The sequence below is a fragment of the Ochotona princeps genome, chromosome 8 (assembly GCF_030435755.1).
Source record: "Ochotona princeps isolate mOchPri1 chromosome 8, mOchPri1.hap1, whole genome shotgun sequence".
Lineage (NCBI taxonomy): Eukaryota > Metazoa > Chordata > Mammalia > Lagomorpha > Ochotonidae > Ochotona > Ochotona princeps.
This window is the reverse complement of record NC_080839.1, coordinates 17693206-17719344: the sequence shown is the minus strand read 5'-3', so window position 1 is coordinate 17719344 and position 26139 is coordinate 17693206.

Sequence of the window (26139 nt, the reverse complement as noted above, 5' to 3'; positions counted from 1 at the left end):
TCATGTCAATTGTAAGAATGACATTGCAAACTATTATGTAAAATGGCACATCAGGCATATGCAAACCAAAGGACTTCAAATGGAAGATTTGGAGTTAAGAATAAGCAGAAGACTCAGCTTTGCATGTTTAATATACTTACAAGTAAGACTCATATTCTTTTCCACATATAAGAGATTAAACACAGGAAGAATCAAGATGGGGGAACAGGGTGAGGACACGTGTAAATAGACAGAAATATCAGCCAGTGTGAAGCAGAGAGGGCACATTCCAGGAAATAGAAAAGGAAAGAACAACAGCAGAGGAGTACCTGGAGACTGACAGACACAGGAAAGCAACAAAAACAACGTTATGGTAGTACAGTGACTGATACCCCAGTGGCATTCAACGAACAGCAGTCTAACTCCACCAGCAGCTGGAACTCCACCAGCAACAAGGTGGGAAGTAACATTTACTGGGAGCTCCAGAGGTGAACCCAGACAAAGAACTGTTTATCCTGCTGGTCTGTTTCTTTTGACCACGAGCAGAAACAGAGCAGCAGATCCTAGACAGGTAGTGCAGGAACAGGGTAGATATCATAGTCCATTCTACATCCTAGAGCCAAATCGGGAGCCATTTTGGTAAAGGATCAAGGGCTATGAGGTAGGACTGCGCATGCCCTGAGCTAGGAGTGATCTCATTTCTGACTCAGTGAACTGCAACAATGTGGCATCCTATAGGTTCCACCAAAGACAGGTCCTGGTAGCCCTCAGACCTGACGGTCAGCAGATCAAGAACTCTAGTAGTGGCACATCAGGCACCATTTCGTACAGTGTGGCAAAGAATTTAAGACTGCAGGGCAACAGTGAGCTGTGCATGAGCTGAGCTCCACAAGAACTCACTGAGCTCAGTGCATTTCACTGGTCCCACAGGAAAATAATACCAACTATGGCACTGTACCAATTAAAACAGGCCCATGTGGCCCTCAGATCTAACAGCCAACAGGTTCCAGAAAGATCAGCACCAACAACAACCTAGCTATATAGGACACCTGGTGTCTCTCTAATCCTGGGACCTGCTCCAACCAGAAGTGGGAGAAAGTTTGTACAGACAATGGTGCAGCCTCAGCATGGGATCACAGGAGGTGGAGATGGTAAGCCAGGGCACGGGGCTACAGAGACCATGGTAGGAATCTAACGTAAGAACCCAGACCTGGAACTCGCTGGAGGGAGTGATACAATTGACTGCAAACAAACAGCCATGTACCAACTGCAATAAGTAAAATCAAACTGAAGATCTGTGGGTGACAAAGCTTAGAAACCTGCCCCAAGGAGAAGCATCTGATAACCAGAAGTACAATGACCAAGAGCAAAGAAGAGACAGAAGCACAATGAATATTGCTGAAGACTCCCTTACAAAGGAACAAAACGCTTTGCCAACCTCAGAGTTCACTGAGGAAGACATCGAGAAAATGGGGATACAGATTTCAAAACACTTGTTATAAAGCTTCTTATCAACAATGAAAAGCATGTAAAGCAGGCATTAAAGGAATGAAAGAAATATGTCACACAGGAAATGAATCAAATGAAAGCTGATATATCAGAAATGAAGAATACAGTGGAGCAACTTAAAAGTACAATGGAGAATCTCCAAAACATAATGAAGGAGGCAGAAGAAAGAATCTCAAAATTAGAAGATATTTCCTGTCACCCTGGGGAAACAAACAAAAACCTGGAAGCAGGGCTGGGTCAAGCTGAAAAAGTATTCAAGCATTGAAAAAGACTATTAAAAGGCCAAATATAAGAGTTATGGGAGTCACAGAAGGTACAGAAAGAGAAGCTGGGTTTGCAAATACATTTAATGAAATAATAAGAGAAAATTTCCCTAATCTAGAGAAAGAATTGGGAAACAATATCCAGGAGAGACATAGAACTCCCAATAGGGTTGATCAAAAGTGAACTTCACCAGTAAGCATGATAATCAAGCTCTCTCCAATTGAACATAAGAAAAAGATCCTTAAATGTGCATGTGAAAAAAAATCAGTTGACATATAAAGGAATGCCAATTAAATTCACAGGAGACCTCTCACAGGAAACTCTACAGGCCAGAAGAGAATGGAGCAACATATTCGAGATTCTAAAAGAAAAAAATTGTAGGCCCAGGATAACGTACCCAGCAAAACTTTCCTTTGTCTTTGAAAATGAAATAAAATTCTCCCACACTAAAGTTCAAAGAATATACCTCTTCCAAACCTGCCCTACAAATGATACTTAAATATATTGTCTGGACAGAGAAAAGGAATAGCGCCCACCCAAACCAAAGGCAAATGTGAAGAACAATCCAGTAAAATAAAAACAGAAGACTAAATCAATGAACAACCCATGGCTAAAATGCCAGAATCAAATTACCATCTGTTCATATTAACCCTGAATGTAAATGGCTTAAACTCCTCAAACATCATACATTAATAGACCGGATTAAAAACATAACCCATCTATTTGTTGCCTACAGGAGACATATCTCACCAACAAAGATCAACAGAAACTATATCCCATGGATTTTTTTGGTTATTTTCATCTCTTCAAAGCACTTTCCAGGCTAAAGCTTGGAGGCAGGAAGAACTTAATCCCCACCTTCCACTAAGTTACAGGAATGCAACTACTCAGGTCAGTTATTGCTGCTTTCAGGGTTTACATTAGCAGAAAGCTAAATCATGTGAGATGCAAATGTCTTAGCTAATGTCTTAGTTGCCAGACCAAACTCCTGCTCCTGTGTGTCTGATAATAATCTAATATCATTCTGTTTTAATTATTGTAGTTGTGTAATATACTTTAAAGTCAAGTAATGTCATGCCTTCTGCTTTGTTCTTTGTGGGATCTTTTGGGGTTTCATACAAATTTTAATGGTATATTCTTATATCTGTGAAAAATGTCCTTGGCATTGTGAGGGGGATTGCCCTGAATCTGTCAATTGCTTTGAGTAGTACGGACATTTTAATGGCACTGGTTCTTCCAAACTATGATCATAGCTGTCTTTCCAATTTCTTTTTTTCTTCTTTATTTTATTTCATCAATATTTTGCAGTTTTTATTGTAGAAATATCTCAGCTCTTTGATTAAATTTGTCCCTAAATTAACATTCATTAAAGTTACACAATAAATGGCTTTGATTAAAAAAACACTTTCTTCTGATTAAATTCTTCAATGACTCATTGATCATACAATAGCATCATTTTTTTTCAAGAAGGTTCTTGATCTTTTTTCATTTCTTCAGTGACACATTAGTCACTGAAGAAATGTTGTTTAACTTCATGGTGTTGTTTAACTTCATGGTGTTAGTTTCTTTTTTTGTCTTCCTGTTGTTGATTATGTTTTGTGGTTTTTCATTTAAGGGAATGTGTAGTAACTGTGTAATGGAGACTATCGTATCTAGCATTATTATTTAACTTCATGGCATTGTAAATTCCTATTTTTCTTCCTGTTGTTGATTTTGTATTGTGGCTTTTCATTAAAGGGGATATATAGTAACTTTGTAACAGAGACTATCATTTCCAGATGTGAGGATACAGTGCAATATGCATCTCTACTTCCAGACAAACATGGACTCCCACTGAAACTGTTTACTATATCTTGACAATAGGATGCTGGACCATCTGCCATTGTCTATGCCCACAATGGTGGACATATCGTTGTGTATGAAGAACTTTACCATAGTAATGATACAGGGGAACTCAGTGATGGGGAAGGGAATTGGGGAGGAGATAAGGGAAATCCCAGGATCAATGGAACTGTATCATAAAATGATAATAATAAAAAGAAGTAAAATTTAAAAAATTTTTAAATTTTAAAATTTTAAAAACAGAGATATTAAACACAGAGGTGTAGATGGATAATTACGGTAATGTCATGAGGCCAGTTTCAAGTAAGTGGCAAATAAAGTCTCCTTCTGAAACTAGAAAGTTTTGGAAGTCGATTCTATTAAGCTAAATTTTTTTTGTTGAAGATTAAGTTTTACAGAGAAGCGGGCCTGGCACTGTGGCCTAGTGGCTAAAATCCTCACCTTAAACATGCCCCGGGATTCCATATGGGCGCCAGTTCTAATCCCGGCAGCTCCACTTCCCATCCAGCTCCCTGCTTGTGGCCTGGAAAAGCAGTTGAGGACAACCCAAAGCCTTGGGACCCTGCACCCATTAGGAGACCTGGAGGAAGTTCTTGTCTCCTGGCTTTGGATCGGCACAGCACAAGCCATTGCGATCACTTGGGGAGTGAATCATCGGATGGAAGGTCTTTCTCTCTGTCTCTCCTCCTTTCTGTATATCTGACTTTCCAATAAAAATAAATCTTAAAAAAAAAAAAGATTTACAGAGAAGCACTACAGAAATCTTCATTTCATGTTTAAAAAGTGGCATAAATGTTTTTAAACTTAAGTCAAACTCAGAAACAATGAGGTATCAGTTTGCTATGACATTCAAACATTTATAAAATTTCCTCAATGATTTTTCATCAGATGAAACACAAATCTGAGTAGCACGAAGTGCAGGCCCTTCCCAAGCAACCTGCTTCTTATGATTCACTGGAGTAGAACACAGAGTTCCAATGAACTAAGGAATAAAACTGTAAATCGAGATCGTCCAACTCAGACTCTGTCCCTTTCAGGACTCCAATCTAAATATACACTATTAGGCTGGAGACAAGACAACTATTTTCACCCTGCCCTCGGATATCTACTGCCAAAAACAGAGAGAACTAATGGGGGGTTTCTAGGAGAGGATAAATATTTGGCCATCCTACACTCATCCTCCAATTTTCCAAACCTCTGTCACAGACATCGGGGTGTTGTTAACAATTAATGACTAAAGGTCTTACATTTGTTTGGTTTAATGATAGTAACTAGACACCCTAAGAGGAATAAACCTATATATTTTAACAAAATATTCCTGCAAGTTTAGTTTAATCCCAAAGCAATAAATTTCCACAGGTAACATCTAGAGGTACTAAAGCACCTCTGTTTTTGTTCCAACTCACAATGTAGTCAATTGCATGAAAATAAAGGGCCTCTTGCTGTGCTTTCCACCAGCAGCTGAATCCCTCACTCACTCTCCCACAGCAACCACTGATTTAAGAGACGCATCTCCAGCAGTCGCAACTGAGGTTCAGCATCATTGCTTCCAGAGCTGAACAGCTCCATTGGCCAGGCATAAACCATCTACAAAATAAAGCCCTGAAGTGCATTCGTCATGCAAGAGGAACAGATAGAGCCATTCAGCATGCAGATGAGGTCCACCTGCTTTTTCATCTGCAGCAAGGCAAAGCACCCAGAACTCTCCTCCCTCAATGCCTAAAAGACATTCAATCTAACCATTAATCTACAATCTGAATATTCACAAGAGCAACACACTGTAATTGGTTTATCATTATTAATTTCAGCTTATGATTACCAGAGATAAACTATATATTCCCAGCATTTTGACATTAATAACAGAAAGCTCAGTAATCAGTGTTTAAATAATTCATTCTATCACCAGAATGTCATAATTCTTGGATTGGCAGGAACATGAAGCAAGTAGGATTGGATGGCGACTGTAAAGTTCTTTCATTGTTTGGAGACATACAAGATAGCAGCAAACAATCAAGGTAGTGAAATGGTAGACTATGCCAGAAAGCAGAATATACTAAACAGATTAATTGGATAGCTTTAATTGAATCACATTCTGATGATATACATGTGTTTATATTTTATATACATACATGTCTCAAAAGTGCACAATAACCTGTCACACAGGTGAAAGACATATAATAGAATGGCAGTGCTTCTAAAAAGCAGGAAAATTTGTTCCAAGAGTTTTGGATGAATTCATATACCATAAGGCAGTATTGCATTTCTAACACTTATCTCAAGAGGAAAAAGTAACATTTTGTATCACTACATCAAGGGAGTTTAGGAAGGATTGAATTACAATAAATGAATTTACATGAGGAATCGTTTTTATCAAACATGAATGCTTAAGATGAAAGAATAAGACATTATGCACCCAAAGAGAGCTAAGCTTCTTTAAAATAATCCTGTTAGAATGTGAATTTTAGGATCTGATACTTTATGAATGTCATCAGCCGCTGGCCTGTCACCTGTATCTTTTACTCTGTGCCAATCTACTCAAAGGAGGTGCTGATTTCCAAATGTGTCTGAATTTACATTTCATCTACTCTCTCATTCAAAGTCCGGCAGCATGGGCAAAAAGACTGTCACCTGAAATACACTCCAAGGGCCTATGTGAGTTCTGAAAAAAAAAAATAGGGCTTCAAAGGGCTCCGCTACTTCTCTTCTTTGCTGAAAAGAGCCCAAGACAGCATCAGCATCTTTCGTTTTAATTCCAACACTTTCCCTGAAGGTTGTTATTAACACAGAAAAACATTGTCTTCTGGGAGGCAGGTAGTTGGTGCAGTGACTAAGACACTGCTTAGCCCTGGTGTTGAGTCCCACATTGAACTTCCTGCTAACATGCACCCTGAGAAGCAGAAGGTTACAGCTCAAGTGGTTCAGTTTCTACCACCTACCTGAGAGTTACAGAGAGGAAAGAAGGATCAGAGAGAGATTTTTCATCTACCAGTTCATTCCCCAAATGGCCACGACCTCCAGGGTTATGCCTGGCTTCCAGGTCTTCCACACAGATGCTGGGGCCCACTCACATGGGCCATTTGTCACTGCTTTCCCAGGTGCACTAACAGGGAGCTGGATTAGAAGTAGAATATCCAGCATTTGAAATGATACTCCTACAGCATGCCAGTGTGGCAGGCAGCAACCTTTATCCACCTCACCACAATACCAGCCCCTAAAACTCCCTATTTAAGAAATCATATACAAAATGATAGCATCCTCATAAGCAAATAATTAGTGAGTTTCTGAATAACAATACGGAAAAGAATATGACAGGGAAGAAGTAAGCTTTACTTACAGAGGAGGATGTTGGAAAAAGTCACAAAAGACAGTTGAATGTTCACAGTCATCTGCAGGGTTTTCCCAAACAGAATTCCCCATATCATCCTATGAAATGTTGATTCGTTAGCTCTGGAATAAGTACTAGGAATCTGTATCTTCATCTATTGTTCCGTATGATTCTGATAATCCACATGACTGAAGAACCACTGCACATCAGTCCCTAAAGGATCTTAGCACTGATGAGCCCTACACAGCCACTGGGTGAGAGCTTAGCAGAGGGTACCCTGAAGTGGCTAATTATTCTTTCTTCTACCTGTCAGTGTGGCAAGGGAATATACATGAAAGATCAACAATGAGATGGTGGCGCATGAATGAGTCTGAGGCACAGGACGAAACAATCCACAACCTTAGCAATCAGAGGTGTCAGGTGCATGAGAGACCAGGAAACATTGAATTTTCATTGCACTAGTCTTATTGCCCAGTCAACGAGGTCCAATGCAAGAGAATTTTAACTAATTAAACAAGTCATTTTTATTCCTGGAGAAAAAACTGTATGGAGAACTTACAGAAACATCATACCAGAGGTAGGCATTGTGGCATAGTGGGTTAAGTCCCTCTGTGTGGAACATTTTTATTTCATTCAGGATTACTTGTTTGAGACCTGCCTTCTCAGCTTTCAACTCAGCTCCCTGATAACACATCAAAAGATATAGCAGATGGTCTAAGTACTTGGATCTCTGTCAGCCAGGTGGGAGACCATGACAGAGCTCATAGCTCCTAGTTTTGACCTGGCCAGCTCTGGCTATTGTGGCCATTTGGATAGTGAACCAATGTATATAAAATTCTCTTCTCTCTCTCTCTCTCTCCACCTACCACTTCAAATAAATGAAATAAATAATATTTTTAAAAACATACTCCAAAAGTACTCCCATTCTCCTGAGAGGAAGATGGATGTTTCTTTCTTAGGAAAACATAAAGATAACAAATACAAATTTCTTTCCAACAAGGTCATCAAACTTTATCTCTGGGATAAGCACTGGGGTTATATTTTCCCAGCCATGAGAATTAGATCATATGACCTCAAAGAAAAAAGATGCTGGGCATGATGGTTTTATCCTTAAACATGCTCACAATATTTTAAGAGTTTACACCACAGCCTCAAAACAGAAGTAATAATGAAATAGAATTGAAAGATGCATTAGGTATCTTTTACCCAAAAGTTATAGAAAATTCTCATTAACTTTATCTCCAGTGGATTTCCAGTTCCTTACCCCCATCTCTTTGAGTGAGACCCCATCTGGCCTGTATGGCTACATCTAACTCCAACACAAGGCATACCTAATTCCTGTCACACTGCCAGGTCAACTCCTTCCCTATTGTGAGGCCTTTTACATTAGGAGCACTATTTCAGGACTCAGTCTTGTACTTGAGATACAAATGAAGCAAAAGTAATGTAGTACCAAATATCCAACCCCGAGGTACACCCATATAAACCCTGGGTAGCCCCTTCATTATGTGGTATTATCAGTTCCAGGAGAACAATGATGCTGAGAAATATGCACCCAGAGTAAAACAGACAGGCAAGCTCTGATAAGATTTGGATATTCAGAAAGTCCTGTTTTAAGACATGGGAGGATCTCTCATGTCATCACTCTTCTAAGTCCTAATAATTTCCAGTGACAATATTTTGTTTTTTTTTCACATCAATGGGAATATAGATCATGATTCTTATTTTTGTTAATGTAAGTGACCTTGGTGATAGGTCGCACACAAATGATTCTTCATCTAAACCAACCTGAATACAGCCATACTTAGAAAAGAAACACAAAGAAGAAAGAAATGTAAGTTCCTTACTGCATCAACACATGTAAATATTTATGAAAAGAGACACATAATCAACTTCAGATTTCTCAGGCCTGGTCTGCAACTATTATCCTCTCTCTTCCACCTCTGAGAGTGCCTGTCTAAATCTTCACCATGGCAATCAATAAACATGGCATCCTGGTGCCCAAGTGAGCTGTGCCCTCTGTGAATTAATGAATGTAGGTTGGAGAGTGCACATGTTTACTCAACAAAGCTTTCAGTTAAAAACAACAAGAAAGCCCAAGATGAAATGAAATGGCAAAATAAGAAATCTGTCAAGACTTAGGCAAATATTTATCATGCACACATATGCCATGTGACATATGAAAATCTGGATACTAGAAGGTGCTCCAGAGGCTAATGGACTTAAAAGAAAAACATCTATAGTTAAGTTTTAAAGAGACCAGTACAGGGGGATGCACAATTTGATCTTCTCTTTCCGTTTAATAATAAAATTTCTTCATGATAGTTTAAACTTCTCAAGAGATGTTATTGGTTCTATAATATGTGATTTGTGTTTTCTATCTTTGAATTTTGAATATTATCAATTTCTAGTTTAGTTCAAACTGCAATTAAGATAGAAAAAAAAAGAGGTGGGTGGGACATTGTAGTACAGTGGGTTAAGCCACTGTCTATAACTCTGGCATCAATATAGGCATCAATTTTCATCCCAGCTGCTCCACTTACAAACTAGCTCTGATTAATCATCTGGTAAAAGCAGCAGAAGAAGGTCCAAGTGCTTGAGCTCCTGCCACTCATGTGAGAGACTTGGGTAAAGTTCCTTGCTCCTGGCTTCAGTTTGGCCCAGCTCCAGCTGTTGCAGCCATCTGAAAAGTGAACTAGTGGATGGATGATTGTTCCTATCTCTAATTCTTATAAATAAATAATTTTAATAAAATAAGACCAAATTATTTTTTAGGAAAAAGTACATATTTTAAACTCATTTACAAATCAAGCAAATTATTGTAGTTAGTGTCAACATTCTGGATTTAGCACACAATTTCATTTGAGGTCAACTTCCACTAGGGATTTAAACTTAGAAAATTGTGGCCATATATAATGCAGGTCTATTTCCTATCCTAACATTTGCTTCACATTATGCCTGCACCTCAATCTGCAGTAGAAATATATCATTTTTATTTATCCAAATAAAAGTAGCATGACTTTTTGTTACCATAATGTTTTATTTACACCTTGCGATTATGATGAACAAGCCTGGAATTGATCTCTCTTATTCAAGAACTGTTTGTAACAAATATTGGTAGGAACTGACAGCTTAACTTACAACATTTCTTTTCAAAAATGTTTAGATCACTGCTTTCCCAAGTGTATCCTTGTAAGTGTGGTGTTGTGTATAAGTAATTTGTAAAATAGGCAATATTTCTTCCGATAGTGGCTGCCATACTTTACTCCTTAAATCCCTGTTTAGATTTAAAAAAAAAAAAAACTGGTCTAAAAATTATCACCATTACACCATAACAAAGATAAGGTACATAGCTCCATTTAAAAAAAAAAAATTTTTTTTGCTTGCCTCTTAGAATTTTAGATATTGCCAGAGAGAAGGTTTTTAAACAATGAAATAGCAAAGATAATACCAAATCCACAAGTTTAGCAAAACATTCTTGGCACAAGTTCTCAGGGGCCTGCTGTGACGTTTGTAAGAGTGACTTTTTCAGGACCCTGGATAGCGCTTCCTTCCCAGGGTATTTATCTTGTCCATGAGCTTGCCATTTAACAAGCAGAGGATTTACACAGCTCTGAAAGGTACAGTTAGTGCATCATTGCTTCACTGCACTCACATACAACAGTGAGATGGTAGCAGTAAACCAGGGAGAAGGGAGCAATCTTTCAGCAACAGTTCTTTATAGGGTAAAAACTACTCAAGGCCAGCTCTGTGCTAAATCACAGTACATACCATTGCACGAACTCAATAGCACAGGAGCACTACCAAAGAGTGTGGACACTGACAACATCCCAGAAACACACTGAGCTAATGGCAATCAAATCCCTGGCAAGGAAGCTGCAGGTCTGTGGTTCCACTCTAATTTTGCTGGTAATTCCCTGCATCTCTCCTAAATGTCCTTTTTCAAGGCAAGCTATGTCCGATGCTTATTTGGCTCTAAGAGAGAATATTAGTGGGACAAAGTGACACGACATGTGTTACTGCATGAAAAATACCCAAAAATAAATGAAAACTGTGGTTTTATGTTACAAAAACAAAACATGCAGCACTTACCCTTTATCCTTGCTCCAACTTTGAATCACACCCTCATTTTGACACTTGTTATTCAAACATGTTTTGAAGTCCATTTGAGTTAGATGCTGGGTTTTGTTTACTCATTTACAATAATGAAAAGATGAAATTTTCATGGTTTATGTTTTAGATTATTCCAAAACTCCCTCATGGTAAAACAACTGGATTAAAGCCATCAAGCCAAATGTCAAAGTGAATATACTCCTAGCAGTATCTGGGAGTTCTAATCCTCTTTACTGCTGACAGAGCCTTGAAACAGCAGCACTCAGCCTTTCTGCAAAGTTCCATCTCTTCTCCAGAAAAAGTCTGACCATCCTTCTCAAACATATCCACTATCAGTTACATCTGCTTGGGGCCCAGTGCTCTGTTAATACAAAGGTGTAACTGTGCTTATGGGCAAGAATAATGGGAAAAGACAAATACGTATTTACATATATAGTAATATTATAAATAATATTTTAATTTGCTACATTATACATACAGATGTGAGGCATTATTATACCTCACTCTACAGATGAGAAAATTTAGGTCAAAATATTCATATTCATTTCTACATTCACTCATTTGATGTGAATATAGAAAGACCAGAATTAAATGTGGTTCTGTCTGATTTCCACATCTGCATTCTTGTACTACATCATGATAGTTAATCAGCTGATATTCTTAGAGAACATTTGCATTTATACAAAGATTTAAAGTTTTAAAGAACATGAGGAAGCTATGTAAGAAATTTAGACAGCAAAGGAGGAATATCTTTCCCCAGGGTGCCAAGAAGAACAGTCCTTAAAATGAACAGTTGGGACAAAATTTAAATGTCCTTTTATCAGCCTCATTTAGGTTGTTCCTCAACAATATTTCAATCCATGTCCCTCTAGTTCATTCAAGGATTTGAAGAAACAGACTGAGACCATCGAATGATTATTTATAAACACTCTCTGTTCTTTCAAAGCAATAAAATCTTGAACTTTTAGCTCAGTTCATAACTACCTGTGAGAACATAAAACTAAGTTTCTTCTCTTCCCTTGTAATTTGATGGAGCCAGGTGCCTGGCTTTTGGTTGGTAAGGCTGATGGAATCTAAGCACAAATTATGTACAACTCCACTGCGGGCCTTGTTTAAAAGTCAGAAGGCATGCAGTCCTCCCTCTTTTCTGCAGATTGGAATCTAAATCTCATGACTAGATCTGATGCAGCCATTTTTAGATCAACAATTGACATTTGGAATAAAAGACACTAAAAATATACAACTAAATTAGGTAAAGATTAGATTAATCAGCACTTAGAGAACAGAGATACTGTACCAGCCTTGGGATGGTTGTCTGCCCTCATACATCCACATGAGAAAGAGAAATAAACCTCTGACTTATTTAGTGCCCATCTCTCACCCAGAGATTAAACTAATCCTAACTGATACACACAGGAAGTGTTGACATCAAATGTGCCCCAGCCTTACGAAGGCTATGAATGATGATCTAGCTCAAGAAATGGCAATTTGTTCAATAAATCCTCATTTTTAGTATGAAGATCTCAAGGTGCATTAATAAAGAGAAAATAATTTTAAAAACAATGAGGTAAAATTATCTCAATGTAGTCTTTTCTCCATTCTTAATGCAGTCAATATAATCTGAACACTGGTTGTATCATTATCTGTAACCAATGCATTAGCATAAACAGAACATGCAAGTATGTATAATTATTCAATTATAATGATCAAAGAACAGAGGTTGCTGAACCATATCCCCAGTGTTGTACCCCTGCCTAAGAAACTACCATCACATTTTTAAGAGAAGAAATCAGCCATGATGCCAGTAGCAAAAAGCACTGTTTTCAGAACTGTTTATCCACCTTCTTTAAGACAGAGTAAAATATTGCCAATGTTTTCTCTCCTGAAGAGATAGAAATAAATGGAACATTCTGTTATTTCAAGAAAATTTTGAAAATAATGTCGAAAATCATAAACTTTACATAGCTTTAGAATCAAATCTGGAGGCTTGGTCCTATAGCCAAGGGTACAGTTACCTAGTTGGCCCATATTTGGAGTTTTTAAACATAATAAAGTTATATGTCTGTTGTATGTTTCTGCAGTCATATTTAGAATCAAGCCATAGGCCATGGTTCTTTATCCTGAGGATGTATTTCCTTCCCTCAGGAAGCTATTGATTACAAAAGAACAGTGCACATTTTGGAAACATCATGAAAGTCTATCTCTCATACCAAGGTTCAGATGGCATGAAATCACCTAGGAAGCGGCATTTGATCATCTATTCCACAAACCTTCTGTGGCAGACATGTGGAGAAGCAGAGCTGTGAGCTGCCCCAGGATTTCCCTGAAGCCAAAAATCTGCCCTGTTATTCTCTAGGCAGATTTTCAGTTGTTATAGCCCAATTTAGAGAAGACGGCTATCTGGCATATTTGGCCACACCCCAAAATGGGAGCCTCCAGCATTCTGAACTTTTAAAAAACGACATTGTTGAGATACTGGCTGAGAGTCTACAACAGTGGGAACCTTGGTAAAAATCTCAGAAAGTCAAAACAGCCTTTCTAGATTTATTTCTTAAAAACTGCCAGTTGAGTCCAAAATTAGAGACAACCTCATGAACAGAAATTGCTCAGGCATAAGAGGAAAAGAGAGGTGATTCATTTTAAGCAGGCCTGAAAAACAAAACAAATAATACAATTCCAGGGACTCAACCATAGCCCCTATATTTTTGGTCTTCACTCTCATAACCGGAAATGTCATAAACTGGAAGCAACTTCTAACTTGCCTATCAAAGTTAGAATCAATTTGCCAAAGTGTGAAGTAACTGCTGCCTTTCTTCATACATGATAAAAACATAAAATATTCACAGATATGGCCCACTCAACAGCCTATAGGCTAAAGTCCTCATCTTGCATGCTCCAGGATCCTATATGGGCACCAGTTCTAATCCCAGTAGACCTGCTTCCCTTCCAGCTCCCTGCTTGTGGCCTGGAAAAGCAGTTGAGAACAGCACAAAGCCTTGGGACCCTGCACCTGTGTGGGAGATCTGGAAGAAGCTCCTGGCTCCTGGGTTCAGATTGGCTCAGCTCCACCAATTGTGGTCACTTGGGAAGTGAACCAGCCAATGGAAGATCTTTCTTTCTATCTCCCCTTCTCTCTGTAAATCCGAATTTCCAATAAAAATAAATAAATCTTTAAAAAAATCACAGATCATAAAACCTATAATAGTATAACCTTTTCAACCATTAATTTGAAAATATTACAAAACAAAGTTTGACAAAAATACTTGCCACAATACTGATACATACAGGCATTTCTTCACTTTCGTTTGTAGGTGTTTTTCTCTTTTAATTTTAGCTGCCACATACAAAGAAAGCTATGAGGTATGTGCCTTTCTGTGTCCAGTTTATTACACTCAACATGATGTCCACTAGTGCATCCATTTTGATGCAAATGATCGAATTTCACTATTTTCAAAAGCAAACCAAGCCTCACACACACACACACACACAAAATTTGAAATATGTGCAAAACTGTGGCAAAATCATCAAAATTATGCCATAAACTATCGCTCTTAATTAATGATTAAAACTATGTCATTAACCATTACAGTACATGATTTCAGTGTTTCTTCCAAACCAAGATTCTCTAAACCCAAGACAGTGATTAAATTAACTTACTGAATGGCTGCCCATGCAAGATCTTCCCAATGAAACTGCATTAATTAAAGAGAAGTGGGTTGCAGAAATCAAACAAAGGAGGAGGGGGAGACAACATAATGGGTCCACGGTCCTTCCCTATGTTGTTATACATTTATTTCATTTTCCAGGATTCTGTTGCAACAATCAACCTTCAGTGAACTATTCTTAATGAATGTGGGCCTAATCATCAACAAATAACACAGCAGAGAGAATATACCTGAAGAGGAACCCTGCCCAGGAGATTCAATGTCCTGCCTCTGCTTATGAAAACACATCTTGCTGAGTGTGACAGTTAACAATGGTGAATAGTTAGCATTCAAGGAGAAGGTGACTCTAAGGTAATCCGACCAAAGAAAAATATTCCCAAAATAAAACCAATAAAACATTTCCAAAACAGAAATTTTAACGGGCAAACTTATAGTACAATAGATTTGAAATGATTACGTATTTGTACTTACCCACAGTGAAAATGCCAGATGCAAACTCCAAATTCATTGAGGCTGTTTCCTTGACATCAATGACAAAGAATCTCCAGCTTTGCAGGCCAGACTCTGTTTTACATTGCATGTCATCTCCCATACCGAATTTTCTAGCATGCCCATCTCTGGAAATCTTCAGCATCATTTGGTCACTACATGATTTGAAAAATTGCAAAAGAAGTTGCAGTACTATGAAAGTGATGTGCTCTGTAAAATTAAAAACAAACAGTGACCTGTCACTAACCAGCCACTTGCACTACTGGCCTCTCATATCAGGCTCCTCCTGAGTCTTGACTGCTCCACTTGTAACCCCGCTCCCTGCCAATGCATCTGTAAAAGCACTGGGAAGACAGTCCAAGTAGTTAGGCCTCTGTCATCCACTGGAGAACCTAGATGGAATTTGTGGCTCTTGCCTTTGGCTTGGTCCAGCATTAGCTGTTGTAGACATTTGGGGAGTGAACCAGAAATCAATCTCTCTCTTCTCTTTCTCTTTCTCTCTCTCCATCTAAAGTAATCAATTAAAGGGAATATTTAGCACCTTTAAAAGAAAAAAATGGAAATGAATTGTGTATTACGTTTCAAGGCTTTATTAAAAAAAACAAGATTCCTCTAGAGTTTCATATGCACATATTATAAATTCACATATAAACACTCGCACAAAACCTGAAGATTAGCTTCCTGCTGTGTTTCCTATGTAGTTTGTTCCACCATGGACCATGTGCTGGAAACTTGCTCCCCAGTATGGTTGTGTTAGGAGGCTGGGGATATGTAAGAGTCCATGCGTGGTAGAACATCATGGGGCCACTACATTTGGGAAAACATTAACATTAACATCCTTTTGTGAGACTGGGTTAGGTTTCCTGAAGGAGATTTAGCTCCCTTGAAAGTGGATTGTTCTAAAGTGAAGTTGGCTTTCTCAACTCAATCTCTCTAGTTTCTCCTCACAACGTGAAGGCTGTTGGGTACACTCCTGCCATGGGGTATCGTGTACCACATCCCAGGACCCTCACCTGAAGGTTAGCACCATGCTGCTTGGACTTGCTAGCCACCGGAATCATACGCCAAATAAACCTTGAGTACATTATTCAGCATCAAGCATGCAGTTAAAGCCATGTAAAATAATTAAGACAATCTCTCTTGCCTCATCTTTGCTGCTTTGGATAATTGATGACACAGCTCAAAAACAAAATTCAATTTTCTACTTTTAAACATACACTGTTGGGAAACAGTCTCCTCAAAGGGCTTTCTGACTTAAGGCAATTTGAGCAAAGCATTCTGACAAGCAGGCCTCCAGGTGAGTGTCTACCCAAAGATGTGATCTGCCCAAACCCCACCACAGTGAGTTGGGGAGGGCCTCTCACCAGCAGCCCATCACACTGGCACAAGGGCAAATAACTACATTGGTGACACGGACCAGCCCAGAAGAGGTCCATGTGAGGAATCACAGAATCCCCACTCCTATGTGCTCTTTCTTCAATTTCAAGTCCTTGGAAAAGTCAAGGTAGGGGGAATACAGCAAGAGGTAGGAATGGAGAATAGCTTTGACCTCCTGGACACTGCTGTGTGAAGTCTGAGACAGTAGTAGATCAGACTGAGAAATCTCACAAGAAGTTAGATAGGCTGAACAGGGCACAGCTTGAGGGAACCACTGAGAAAAACAAAGCCACTCCCTGTTCACTTTCACAGTGAATGAATACTCTTCCCTAACATGTGTATATATGTGCGCGTGTATCTGTGTTCAAAAACTTTTTAAATGAGTATAAGCTTTGCTTTCCCCCCTGTTTCCCAATCTAACTCTGTGGGTACAATGTACTACATTTCTATAAAATAACTAACAATGACTCATATTTGTATGGTGTCTTTAATTCCCCATGAGTCTTTCATTCTTTGTTTTTTAATCTCACTGTTATTACTTTGGCACTTAAAAACACAGCTAGATAATACTCAACTTAAGGCTCAAAATCAATTCTGAAATTCCACAACATTCAAAGTCACAGTTTTGCCTTAATCTCCCACTAATTTCAACTTACGAATTGTCACCTTTTATGTCTCTGTCAGTTGATGCTACTGAAGACGGCCCCATTCCCTGGGTCTCCCACCTGTTTGTGTGCTTATTACTTTTACTGCTTTTCTGTTTCCACTTCACATTGTTCTCGTCACTATTTCTCCTTCTCCTCCCATGTCCATCCCTATCCACTTCACATCTCATAAACCATCATCAGAAAGAAAACACTGACTGATTCCAAACGCCACAATCAGCGGTGGCCCTGGCAGGAAACAAGTCAAGAACAGTAGCATGCAGCGGAAACACTTGGTTCTGAGGGCATACGTCACAGCTGTAGAAAGAATCAAAAGTTTCTCGTGGGATATTAACCCCCTTCCATGAGAAGGAGAGACTTGTCAAATCAAAGCAGGCACTTGTTCTTTAGTGTCTGATACAGGAGATTTTACATCAGAGGGACATGCTTGTAAAGGATTATAGCATTACAAAAAAAAATGCTATGCTTCATCTCTCAACTTGTTGAAGTTGCTCTAGGAAATATCCAAATTCATTAGAAAGAGTCACTCTACTTAGTTCTCTAGTTGAGCTCTCTGATGGCCAGACAAGGTTCCTGCTTATGCCAGTTAAGTGCTAAATCTAGGGAATAATCACTAAGTTCCTGGCTCCTGACTATGGCCTCATCCAGTTCTGGACATTATGGGCATTTAGGAAATGAGCCAAAACATGGGAAACCTCTCTGTGCCTGTCTGTTCTTCCCCCTATATTTCTCTGAGTTTAAAGAAAATAAATAAATATTTTATTAAAGAAAAAGGTGTCTAAATACTTCTATTGAACATGATTTTTTAAAGTTTCATAATCCTCATGCAATCTCCCTCGATGTCCATTGGCAAACCAGTGTATTGAGGTTCTCCAAAGAAAAAGAATCAAGTGGAATTGAGAGAAGGTGGGGGAGCAGAGGGAGAGATTGAAACACAGAGAGAGAATTTTCTTATCAGGGTGTGGATGGGTGATTATGGAGGCTGAAAGAGGTCTTCTGTGGGGCAAGGACAAAGGTATAATTCCAAATCTATAACCTGAGAACCAGGACCCCTGGTTCAAGGTCAGGAGAAAATGGATGTCCTGACTCAGATAGAAGGCATGAGTTTACCTTTTCTCCCTTTTTCCCTTCTGTTTAGCCTCACATGGAATTGATGTGTGCCTGTCCACATCGATCAGGGAGATGGTCTTTATTCTGTCAGCTGATGCAAATGTTAATCTCTTCTGGATACCTTCACAGTCACACTAAGAGGAAATAGTTCATCAGATACCTGTGCACGTCCAAGCCCAGTCAGGTTGACAGATAAAGTTAGCTATCGCAGCAAGAGCTATAAACCATTCCTCGCTGCTTCCTTGCACAGAAACCGAGTTTGCAACTGTCCCAGGACTTGGTCACATGAATGAAGGACCGCTTGTTTTTCTGGGTGCGCTATGCATGGTTAAAGATTCTCTAAACAGTTGAGCATTACAGAGATATGGAGATATGGTCAATTCACAGACTTCATTACGCTGAATGTATGTCTGTAAAAAGCCAGATATCCCAATTTAATCTAATATGCAATTACTCAAGTCTCTACTTTAGAATAAGCCTTCAAGTCACAACCTAAATTCTTAAATGCAAATGTTTAAATTGTCAGAAAAAAATAAAGTTTGAAAAAATTAAATTAGAAGAAATTATCCTCAATGTCCCACTACCCATGTAGACATTTTTCCTTGTATTCCTTCTTCAAATAACCAAATGCCTCACACTCACTAACTCCAAGTTAACCTGACCATTTCTAGGCAAGGATTTTGCAAATGACATTTAAATGCACAGCTGTGAAAAGCACTGATATGTTCAGCATCCTGATAAGCAAATGGGAAAATAATTCTTCAGTAAGACCTTCCTACTCTTAAAATCATATCACACAGGCAAGCTGCCTTATGCCCACTCTTATGATCCCATTACCCTGCACAAAGACACCTGGGCTTCTTCCTGTAAGAGCTGTTCTCCGTAGCAGGCAGACAGTTACTTCACTAGACCCATATGTGGCAAGGGAAATATGTCCTCAAAGTAAACAATAAGGAAATGTACTCTAAGCTCCCTTTCACCATGGCATCATTCTCTTCCTCACACCCTTCCCACCACAGGTCCTCAAAACCAGTGAGACACCACCACCACCACCTGCTGCACTGGTCCTTTCATCAAAATGCCTGAAATACTTTTGCTAGGGACCATCGGCACCTGGTCAAAATATACAAGTTGTTCAAACATCAAATTTATTTCCCTTTATGGTGGACAGGGTGTCTGGGGACTAATCCTGAACTGCAAACTAATAGAACACAAACAACATGAAGAATTTGAGCAGCCTGAAGGCAGGATTAGGAAACTAGATGACTGAGCAGGAAATAGGGCCTCTGACAACCAGGCTAACTACTTGACAAATTTGCCTCAGGCAAGCCCTTCTCCAACACAGAGAAAGTGTCTTCTTTCATTACTGTTAAACATTTAAATCACTTTTGAAGATACACCTCTAAAAACCACTTTCTTATGTTTTTTCATCACCACTCCACACTTTTGCTCCTGTATTCTGTTCTGGGTTGCAAAACAGCAAGAAAAAAGTGCATTTGTTAACATCTGCAAATGGGGCTGGCACAGTGGCATAGCAAAGTTAAGCCTCCACCTGCAGCAGAAGCATCACTTATGGATGCCAGTTCATGTCCTAGTTACTCCACAATCAGTCTAACATCCTGTTTATAGCCTGGGAAGGCAGTGGAACATGGCTCAAATTTTTGGATCCCTGCACCCATGTGAGAGACCTGGAGGAAGCTCCTCTCTCCTGCCTTCAGATAGGCTCAACTCTGGCCCTTGCAATCATTTGGGGAGTGAACCAGTGGATGAAAGATCTCTCTCTCTCTCTCTTCTGGAGACAGAATGCAAGTGAGAGAAAATGAAAAGGGAAATGTATACAGAGTTAGAAGGAGAGAAGGACAAATGGAAAATTCTTATCGATGATGAAAAGGACAATATGGAACAAGCCCTTACAGTGCTCAAAATCAGAAATACAAAAGGATGAGGAAAAAGATTAGTATGGGAAATAAGCTTCAAAAGTTTAGGAAAAAAAATTTTAAGTCAGAAATACATCAGATGAAATGATAAAATCTGGTATGTTGATGATGGGAGTGAGAATTTTTGCAGAAGTGACTCAAAAATAACTCTAGCCTGGGCCAGGGAAAAGTAGAAAGAGAAAAAGAAAGAGACAGTAGTCTTGCCAATCCATGCACATATGGCCTTTCATCAACTCCTTCACAGATTCTGCTTGATTTTACATGTGCTCCCAGGAACGGCATCAATACATATCTGTTTGCTCATCTCTGGGATCAGCTGCCCTCTCTTCACTTCCCATATGGCTTACTAGGAATCCAAAGTGAAAAGTCTTATCACTGCTCCTCAGGCCTTAGTTAAGTAATTTTCAAGTTAATTCATTTATGTGAAAAGTGGAGTTACAGAGACAGAAGAGACAACCGGAGAGAGAAAGATCTTTCACTCCCTGGCTCATTCCCCAAATGGCTACAGTGGCCAACTGAGCCAGGTCAAAGCCAGGATCCTAGATCTCCACCCAAGTCTCTTAAATAGTACCAGGAGCACAAGCACCTAGTATACCTTCCACTGCTCTGCAGAGCACCTTAACAGGGAGTTGGACCAGAAACAGAGCAACCAGGACTCCAATCAGGAATCATATAGGATGCCAGCATCATACATGGCAGCTTAACCTGTTGCACCACAATGCCAACCTTGGTTAAGTAGTTTTTAACTCTTCAGCTTTGTCCAATCCCAGTGATTTAAACACATTTCTTCCTCAATAGTTTTTCTCCAATAAGACACATAATAGTAGAAAGTTAAATGTTATCTTTTGTAATTTATTGATTAAAAAAAAAGTCTGTAGGAAAGACCTCAGACTTTCTCTCATGGTGGAGTTTAGCATGGCTTGTCAGCCAGTATTCTCAGTCACCATGCTAAGCATCAGTACCAACAAATGATATTTGGATCAGGGAGTCCCTGGGGTCAGAGGCAGAAAGTCAAAGTCAGCTTTGAAGATGTAGCAAAGCAAGTCCCTGAACAAGACTGGAACTGGGATCACAGAAACGGACAAATGTACTTAACTAGATGAAATACCACAGCCAGCACTGCTAAAGCAGAGTAACAGAAATGGAGGTGAACAGAAGGTGTCAAGTGACCAGAGATAAAAGCAAGAACATTCATTAGTTCTCTCTCTCTCTCTCTCTCTCTCTCTCTCTCTCTCTCTCTCTCTCTCTCTCTCTCTCCACAGACAGAGCTATCTGGTACTTGGACAGGAGAGCCCCTCTGGAGCTCTCTGCTGAAAACCAGACACTTTTCTCAGGACTTTTTACCCTGAGACCTACAGATGTTAAACAAATCCCTTCAAAATATCCTTTCCTGGAGTGAGTGTTGAGACATTCACAGTGCGCAACAGAGTGCCTGAGTTTGATTCCCAGTTTAGACCTGACACCAAATCCCTGCTGACGCAGACTCTGGGAGTCAGCAGGGATGGCTGAAATGGTTGGACTCCTGCCATCACATGTGAGTCCTGGATGGAGATTCCAGCACTCAGCTTTAGACCTAGCCCAGACTTAAAATAATCTTTAATCCTACTGTCTAGTAATAGTCACTATTAAGAAGGGAACCATTGTACTTCTATCAATAAATTCACAAAAATGTACACAAATATTTTATCACAAACTTATTTAGCCCACATTAGTGTGCATCCCTCTTAACTATACAAACAACATTAAAGATTAAAAATAAATAGATAAGGTTATTTATGTAGCCAACACTTTCCTTGGAGATCTGAGCAACTTAAATTATTCTCATTTTAAAAATCACTGGAATAAGTATATTTATTGATGAGACTTTATATATCATTTTGATAATTTCCTTAGAAAAAATTTCTAGAAGATGAATTTCTGAGCAGGCATAAACATTGTTAATGCTTATGATTATTACAATTAAATTATTCTCCTAGATTGTATCAACTTGTGACTACCACTATGAGAAAACTTTCATTTCCTCATCCTTACAAACAGCAAACTGTCAAAGTGTTTTACAAATTCATTAAGCAAAGAAACACATTTTGGTATATACTTTGATTTTCTGTATCTTGCCAAGTGTCCTATCCACATCTTTGTTCATTTACCTCCTGGACTTTGTAAATTTTAAGCACTGATCTGTTAGCACTTTTTAATATAATAATAATCTAACCCACTGAATTACACATAGCAAACTTTCTTTTCATTTTTCATACACTTATTCACAAATCTATCAATGTTCTACATAATGATACTATAGCTTATATTTATCTATATTTTCTTGAAATACTTGTTCATGCATTCCATTATATTTAACTCTTTAATGCAATCATAATGAATTTTGGCATACTGTATGCTATAAGAATTAAGCCATTCTGTCATATACTTAATTCACTATCCCAGCACACCAGAAATGAACAAGTCCTTTTCTAGTCAAATATTAGAAATCTCACTTTAAATACATACTAAATTCTAAAATGTTAAAAAATACCTCTTTCAGGGATCTAGCTTCTTCGGTTTAACTGATTTATCTGTAACTTTGCTCAAATATAAAATAGCATTATACCTTTAAAACACATTGTACTATCAAATAAGGTAGCATTTATTATAAGCATTTATAAAAATTATATTGGAATTTAATTGCAATCACATTAAACCTATAAAAACTTGGGAACCTGCATATCTCTACCAATTTAGGGTTCTATTCATGAGCATTTAATCTTTTACTAGTCAGATCCTCTTAATAATCTTTTTTAATAGCTTCTATGGAATTTTATAGCCTTCCTATCTATGCTTTGCATTAAATTTCTGATTAAGGGGACTCACAAGTACTTTACATTTTTATGTCCATATGTACAACATTTTCCCTTAGGGACCTGAAGCAATAACAGATGGGTAATTATTGAATTTCCCATATTTATTTTAGATCCACTTACATTTTTACAATTTCATTGCTTTATGTTATGATGCTGCTTTCATGACTTCTTTTAGTCTGCATGTCTGTTTGATGATTCTTCCTCCTCTTTCCCTCATACCTTTTAAGACAATAAAGGTGGGCCCGGCAGTGTGGCCTAGCAGCTAAAATCCTCGCCTTGAAAGCCCCGGGATCCCATATGGGAGACGGTTCTAATCCCAGCAGCTCCACTTCCCATCCAGCTCCCTGCTTGTGGCCTGGGAAAGCAGTTGAGGACGGCCCAATGCATTGGGACACTGCACCCGCGTGGGAGACCTGGAAGAGGTTCCAGGTTCCCGGCTTCGGATTGGCGCGCATTGGCCCGTTGCGGCTCACTTGGGGAGTGAATCATCGGACGGAAGATCTTCCTCTCTGTCTCTCCTCCTCTGTGTATATCTGGCTGTAATAAAATGAATGAATCTTTAAAAAAAAAAAGACAATAAAGGTTTCCTTCACACCCTTGCAGTTAGGGGTGTTTATATATGGGCTTCAGGGAAGATGTTTTGTTACAGTTGACCTACAGGAACTTTTACATTTTGAATGTAAGCATATCCAACACCCAATATACACAATCAATGCCTATTTTTCTCTTACCCTCAGTCACTCTGATAACTTCCTCTACCTGGAGCTCTCTCTTTCCTATTCATCCCTGTTTTATTTATCCCTTTAACCTCTTTTCATTTTCTCCTTGAAAGCTACTCCCACCCATTATCAGAATCACTCCTTGTCCAGTCCTCTAGAAAGGTTTCTTTATTGCTGTTAGTGCGACACTCTATATTTGTCTTTCTCCACACCAAAATCTAAAACAGAAAACAAAGATATTCAGCACTTAGAATGGTGTCTGGAACAGAGTGTGTCCTCAATAAATATTCATTAAATTAAATGGGATGAAATGCTCAGTTACATGTCTAGATAAGTTAACAAGGGAAGAACCAGAGGAATAAAAAGCAAATTTTCACATGTCTAGCCATATAGACATGTACAAAATGGAAAATCGAAAAAATGCTTCCATTGCTTTGTTCCATGTTTAACCTAGTGTTTGCTTAAGTCACAGCCACCTGCTGCTCTGCAGCTGCATTGGAGAATCACTCTGTAGCCCAAATTACCAACCCAGAGCTTTCCAGTAGCTTTCTTACTAATGAGCTGCCAAGTCCAAAATGATGGGGTTTCTGTTTTCACTGACAACCAAAATAGAAGTTGGCTGCTCTGAAGAGGCTCTTTCATTCCACCTGCTACCGAGTCTGCTAAAATGGAGGACTTCTGAAACACTAGACCCCCTCAAGGCCAGGATTCCAACAGAAATTAACAGATTTCAACACAAGGCATTCAAAATTTGCTTGCATGTTAAGATATTTACTTCTATAGAAACCACCCATTTAAAATACAGAAAACTTTAAACTCTTACAAGCTGACCATGGCCTTTTCTGTCCAAGAACCCATCTGATGGTAGCACCAAGGCTAAGATGTGGGAAGGATCGGGAATTAACTTGTTTTCTTATTCTTAGTGAGGGTCTAGTCAAACTCAGCTTTGCTTATTCAAAACTTCCCTTGTCGATAGCCAGAAGATCCACAATGAGAAGAATTTCAGATACAAAGACAAAATATTAGAGATTTTCAGTTCCATACGCATCAATCAGTTAAAGCAATTGAGACTTCGATAAATGAAAGTACAGATAAAACAGTCATAACCTTCATCACAGAGCCAACTCTGCAAGTGTCTCATTTGCTCTGAGGGGGAACTATTTGTGGGTATAAATGTAAAGGGTTGGTAGAAGCCTCAAAAAAGCCATGGCATCTCCCATGAAACCTTTCAAGCTTCCCATTCTGAATGGGACACAGAAAAAACACTTCGACTTATTGGAAAAATTTTTGTGAATGATGAATAGGCAAGAATCCAACAGAATTTAATTCCAACAGAATCTTAAAATTCTTCAAACATTAGGTAGCTAATATTTGGAATTAATTAATTAATCATGTATTATACTGTCACGCACTGTATACTCTAAGTGCATCGTGCCGTTTAATTTCACCCTGAAGACACACAACTGGTAAAGGATGGAATAGGCTTGAGATCCCAGAAACACTATTTGCCCTTCTTTACTTTTAATCCAGCAAATTTTGGAGTTTCCTTCCAAACAATCCCAATTTATAACTAAAAATTATCCTAGCACACATGGAAAAAAGTAAAATGACAGGTTCCCTACACTGGATAAACAGATGTTCTTCACAACCACCTTCCAGAAGAATTTGCATTGTGAAAAGTTTCATTAGAAATGCTCCCTGAACACACAGAAGGCAAACCTCAGATTCTGCCACCCTTTGGTAATATCTGACAACACAATGAATTAGAAAACATTTTACATTTCTCAAAACAGAATATTTTCCCTTCCCAACTAAATGCCAACACTGACTGCTTCACTCAGGGTGGCCTCCATAACAGGCTTTTTCAGTGAGTTTTATATTAGAAAAAGAGATTTTTACCATACCAAAAAAAAATGTGTAGCTAACAATGCTCATTTTAAAAGCATTTTAGACGTCTATCTCAGGTGCAGTATTTCTAAACTGGATTATTCAGTTTAAGCAATTGAACTTAGTTAAGTTGACAAAGAAGCACACACATATTTTGAACAAATGTTTTCCAAAGTATAGTATTTAATATATTTTCCCATAATTTTTGTTTGCTACTAAGATGTTCTTTGATTAATTCCCTTCCTAAACATTTTCATTTCCAGATAATAATGTTTGGATTTAGGCTTGTGCCAGTGTGTGTTCTGTTACATAACTTAAGCAAAGGTCATTAATTAAAATGCTACTCAGAACAAAGTCATGTTTATTTGTAACGGGAGAGAAAGAGTAGAGATTTTAAATCTTC